This window comes from Hyperoodon ampullatus (genome assembly GCF_949752795.1).
Source record: "Hyperoodon ampullatus genome assembly, chromosome: 1".
Taxonomy (NCBI): Eukaryota; Metazoa; Chordata; class Mammalia; order Artiodactyla; family Ziphiidae; genus Hyperoodon; species Hyperoodon ampullatus.
This window is the reverse complement of record NC_136914.1, coordinates 224,255,309-224,260,774: the sequence shown is the minus strand read 5'-3', so window position 1 is coordinate 224,260,774 and position 5,466 is coordinate 224,255,309. Positions and strand designations below refer to the sequence as shown.

General features: G+C 42.8%; 1 pseudogene across 1 annotated transcript; it reads right to left on the bottom strand.

The window, feature by feature from the left end:
* Positions 1–1,610: 1,610 nt before the first annotated feature.
* Positions 1,611–2,208, bottom strand: LOC307059613 (zinc finger matrin-type protein 2-like; annotated as a pseudogene). Its single transcript has one exon. The product of its transcript is annotated as a zinc finger matrin-type protein 2-like (transcript).
* Between the last annotated feature and the right edge of the window lie 3,258 nt (positions 2,209–5,466).

The following is a 5,466-nucleotide window of genomic DNA, read 5'->3' as shown; positions in this document are numbered from 1 at the left end:
ATTGCCTATATAGTAGCACCACACAAGCAGACCACTGGTAATATTTGATCACATTCCCTTTGTGTCGCTTTCTGTGTGTGTACGATTTTATGTTATATAATTGGTATTGGAATAATGTGCTTTCTTACCTGGAACTTTCAGTTGTTTCTTTTTTATATTATAATCAGCACATTTGCCATTTAAAAAATATCTTTTTCCTCACTTCTGATTATTTCCTTTAGACCTCTCCTCATCAGGGTACTGGTGAAACCTCAGCTAGGGATGGTGAGAGCAGTTTTGTCCTGGGTCTTTTAGTCTCCTTGAGTTTGTCTACGTCTAATCTACTAACCAGTATCAGCCCATGGCAATTGCTCTAAGAATGCTCACTTATTTTTATTTAATTTTATTTTTTAATAAATTTATTTGTTTATTTTTGGCTTCATTGGGTCTTTCTTGCTATGCCCGGGCTTTCTTTAGTTGCGGCGAGCGGGGGCTACTTTTCGTTGTGATGCACGGGCTTCTCATTGTGGTGGCTTCTCTTGTTGTGGAGCAAGGGCTCCAGGAGCACGGGCTTTAGTAGTTGTGACGCGTGGGCTCAGTAGTTGTGGCGCATGGGCTTAGTTGCTCTGTGGCACGTGGGATCCTCCCAGACCAGGGCTCGAGCCCGTGTCCCCTGCATTGGCAGGTGGATTCTTAACCACTGAGCCACCAGGGAAGTCCTCACTTATTTTTTTTTGAAATAGGCCCAGTCAATGCCATTTATTATACACGTCGAACAGCCTCTGAGACCCAAGAGCTCCCATATGAGGTTTTCTCCTTCTTCATTTTTGCATCAAACAGGTTCTTCCAAGAGCCTGCTTACAAGGAAGAGAAAAACAGAGTAATTCTCAATAAAATGAAACAAATAGGAAAAGCTGAACAATTTACATATGAAGAACAAAGGTTAAAAAACTCACCAGACAAAAACTACACCAAACACTCCTCCCATTTAACTTCCTGTTACATGCTCTGAGGAAACTGAGAACACCAGGCCCCAAGGCAGCAATGCTCTTGAGGCTCTAGTTCAGGCTCCCTCTATGTGACAGTTTCATGCACACACACTCGCACATATCAATGACCCAGGCAGAAGTACACACGTGTGCACAGGTGGCCAGAGAACCACGGGGCGGGGTTGGGGGAGAATGGGGAAAGGCGGGGCCAGTCAAGGATATGCTATCAGCTGGAAACTGGGGACCCAGAGAACCCTTCTGTTGTAGGCTAAGCAAGAGTAAAAATTAAAACAAAGGCAGAACACAGGATAAATGTATGATGCTCAGATGAGATGGACAGATGAAAAGGAAAAGATGCAGGGGGAGTGTCGGGAAAGCAGCCTCAGAAGCAGAGGTTTTTCTTCATTGGGAACTCAGATGATCAGAGGTCCTGTGTCTCCAGCGAAATACTGAGGCTGAAGGAACATGCCACAGCACGTTCCTTTGCATCCTGTGCTCTCTCACAAGGCAGAGGGAAACCACAAGCACCCACCCTCTAGCCCTCTCCATTGCCACTCTTAAGGACTTTCCCCAGTACCTCCCCTAAAAATGACACCCACATACACGAAGTTAGGCCTGGCAAAAAGCCAAGCATAGAAAGCCTCAGTAACTCTTCTTGGTGGAACCAAAGCCAGAGAAGCCCATCACAGCTGCCATCTCATCCTCCTCCTCAAATGTCAAGTCCTCCTCCGCCCTCCTTTTCTTCTCCTTCTGTTTCTCTTTCTCGTCGGCTTTGGCCTTTTCCTCCTCTTCTCTGAGTTCCTACATCCTTTCCTCAAAATCATAATCCTTCTTCTTCTTTTCCATTTTCTTCTTGTTGACTTCAAAACATTTCTTCACCTGATCCAAAGTGGAATGTTCCACACGCATAGACATGCCCAGGTTTCACTGATGTTTCTTTCCATTAATGTGATGCAGGAAGTTGATGGAGTCTTTCACCACACCATCACAGACATTGCAGTAGTATCCTCCCATCTCAGACTGTGGGGTGGTCTTGGTAATGACAGTTGTCTTCTCGAGTTTGGATTCCAGGTCCACCTTGTAGTCCCTATGCTGGAGAAGCTCTCGCTTGACTGTGCACTGGTTTTCCATCCTTCTTTTCTCTCTCTTCCGTGAGCCTCTTCTTGGCGAGCTTCTCATATTCATCTTTGTCCCACTTTCAGCAAAAGTCCAAGTTTTTTGTCCCACTGCCTGACGCCATCTTCACTGCCCCTTACTTATTTTTAAATCAATACGTATATCCTAATTTCAGGGTGTTTTCAGTCCCTCTGAGTCCAAATTCATTCTTGAATCTACAGCGATTTTCTGACTCAGTTCCATAAATGCTGTAAATATATTTCTATTTTTCTAGCTCTAGGTGTTCCATTGTAATATTTTACTTATCTGTGCATTATTTAGGAGGTGTGGTTTATTTTGTGATAAGGCTTTCTTCGAGACAATTTCTGCAACTATCCTGGCAGGCAGAGAGGTTGAATACGCCTCTCTGGTTTTTGTGAGGAGAGAATATCTCTGTTGGACTCAGAAATGCCTGGAAGATTCTCTCCAGTGACTCAAAAGTTCCTTTATCTCTTCTTTTCCTCCCTTTCCTCCCATTGTCCATTTTCCACTACACCCCACACAAAGCATGTCAGGTAACAAATTGTATGTTCTTGGGCTTCATTACTGTGAGACACCTGTAAGGGGAAATAGGGAAATTTATCGAGCTCCTACTAGGAGCATCATCCTAGGCACTTCTCTGGGGTATTTAAAATTTAATATTTATTCTAACCCTGTATGGGAGGCAATCTCCTCCCACCCATTACTAAGTAAACTAAGCCTCCATGGTTTAGGCAGAGGGAGAGTCCAGATGGAGAATCCAGTTGTTCCTGATTCCCAGTAAGTCCTTGCCTTTCTGGCACTGTGATTCTTTGATCCATCCATGGATTCCTTGAGCCAGTGGGTTCCTCTCTTTGTCTAGCCTGGTGCAGGTGGGTTTCTGTCATTGGCAACCCCCAGAATCCTAACACACTGTATATATTTGACCTTCCACAAGACTTCCACTGTATATGTTTGACCTTTTCAAGAGCTCCTTGAGATTAGCTACTGGGTCCATTCTTACCCTCTGATCCCCAGCAGAAGAAGGAAGAACATCTTCTGAAACCAAAATGATCGCTTGATTGAACATTGAACAGAATCTTTGAAATCAGGATTATTTTGCAAATTTGGGCAAAATTTGGGCCACTTGGTCTTTTAATATAAAGTTCCTTTCAACTTGAAAATTCCGTTAGTTATAACCAAGACATGAGTGTGTAAAAACTTGGAAATTCCCATCATGAGGACTTGGGCGTCTTCGAAGATCCTTGACAGTGTTTCCCTGAAGCCCTTTCCAGAAGCCATTCATGAGTGAGCAGCTGGTGAATTAGAAAGGAAGAAGAAAGGAAGACAGGGCAAGGGAAGGTGATGGCCTGGGAGAAGCCTCTGGTGTTGAGAACGGGGTGTGGATGAGAGCCTCCCTGTGCTCATCCTGCAGAGCTAAATGAATCCTAGTCGGTGTGACTGCTCGACTGCAAGGTACAAACGTCTGCTCGTGTAGGCGCAAGTAATGTGGGATTTGTGGTCAGAATAAAAGTGTATTCCTCGGATCCTAAATACAGTGAGGACCAGCCAGCCAGACCAGGGTGCCCTGGCAAGCTCTCTCTCCCCTTTCATCTTTACTGCCAGTCTGCTTTTTTCTGCTCTCTGCAGCCCAGCTTCTCTGGTCATCCCCTTGCACATGGTCCTGGCATGGTCAGCCTTAAACGGCAGTCCTCAGCTAGTTGGCTCATTCTCTTTGCTCCCGATGACAAAGCTTCTCTGAGGAAATTTGATTGGCTAAGCTTGAATCGAGCTTCCACCTTTTAGCCAATCATCTGCAGTCAATGGGGTCATGTGATTTAAGGAGCTCTCTGATGGAGAGAGAAGCTCTCAGTCAGTACAACCTGCTTAAGAAACCATTGCAACGACTTAAACTTGGAGCAACGTTGGCAAATAATTAATAGTTTAATAAGCATGGTTAACTGTAGAAAATGACTCACCACCAGTTCACTAAAAAAAAAAAAAAATCTGGATCCTTTTGTGTATTTCAAGAATGACCCAATTACAGTATTCTTGACATACACTGGGTTTTCCTGGAGGACATCTGCTGTGTATGGCGAAGTAGCTTTGAACTTCACATTTAAGCCCTGTCATGTCTACAGTGGCTTACAAGGCTGTCAGGTGGCAGTATTTTATGCAAATGATAGCTCCCTCTTACAAGGTTGTATATTTCTCTAACTTAACACACGTGCATGTTCACGTAATCCTCGAAAGAAATAAGGTGAAAGATCAACAGCAAGATAAATGCGACTGGGATACATGAATCGGGGAAGAATAAGCTAATGTTATGTTACTTTGATTACTTTCTACATTGTGACATGATTGATAGAACAGAAGCAGGACAATACAAGATAAAATAAAAATGGGACTTAAGCCTATTAATCAGATTAAAAATCACAGTGCAGGAAGCACCCTGTGAACACAATTAGCTGAGATATAAGAAAACATAAACACGTCCCTCTTTCCCCTAATAGACAGGTAAGATATGAAGAAAATGAGGCAACTATGGGGAATTGAGTGAGAGTAACAGAGATGCTTGAAATCATGGTGCTTGGCCCTCCCCTTTGCTCCAAGTCAATACACAGGGTATAGTCTCTCCCTCCTGTGATTTGTCTTTTGGTGGGCTTGGGTCCATGTGTGGAGAGAAGTGGTGTTGAAGTCAAAAGGATGAACAGAGACCTCAGGATGAAGGGTGGAACTCATTGGCTCCTGAGAGTGAATGGAGCACAGAAGCGATCATCTGTGTCCCACCAGAAATAGCTCCAGGTTGAGTGAAGTCCAAGGAGAATCTCTTGGTCTATCAAAGTCAGCAATAAAAATGAGGTAGGACCACATCAACAGATGAATGGATAAAGATGATGTGATATATGTATATATATGCACATTCACACACACATACATACATACACACACACAATGGAATATTACTCAGCCATAAAAAAGAATGAAATAATGCCAATTTACAGCAACATGGATGGACCTAGAGATTATCATACTAAGTAAGTCAGACAGAGAAAGATAAATATCATATGATATTGCTTATATGTGTAAACTAAAAAAAGATACAAACAAACTTATTTACAAAACAGTAATAGGCCCACAGACATAAAAAACAAAATTATGGTTACCAGTTTTCTAATTTAACACAGTGAATGTATGTGGGGGAGAGATAAATTAGGAATTTGGGATGAACAGATGCACACTACTATATATAAAACAGGTAAACAACAAGGACCTACCATAGAGCACAGGGAACTCTACTCAATATCTTGTAATAACCTATAATGGAAAGGAATCTGAAAAAGAATGTATGTATATGTATAGCTGAATCACTTTGCTCTTCACC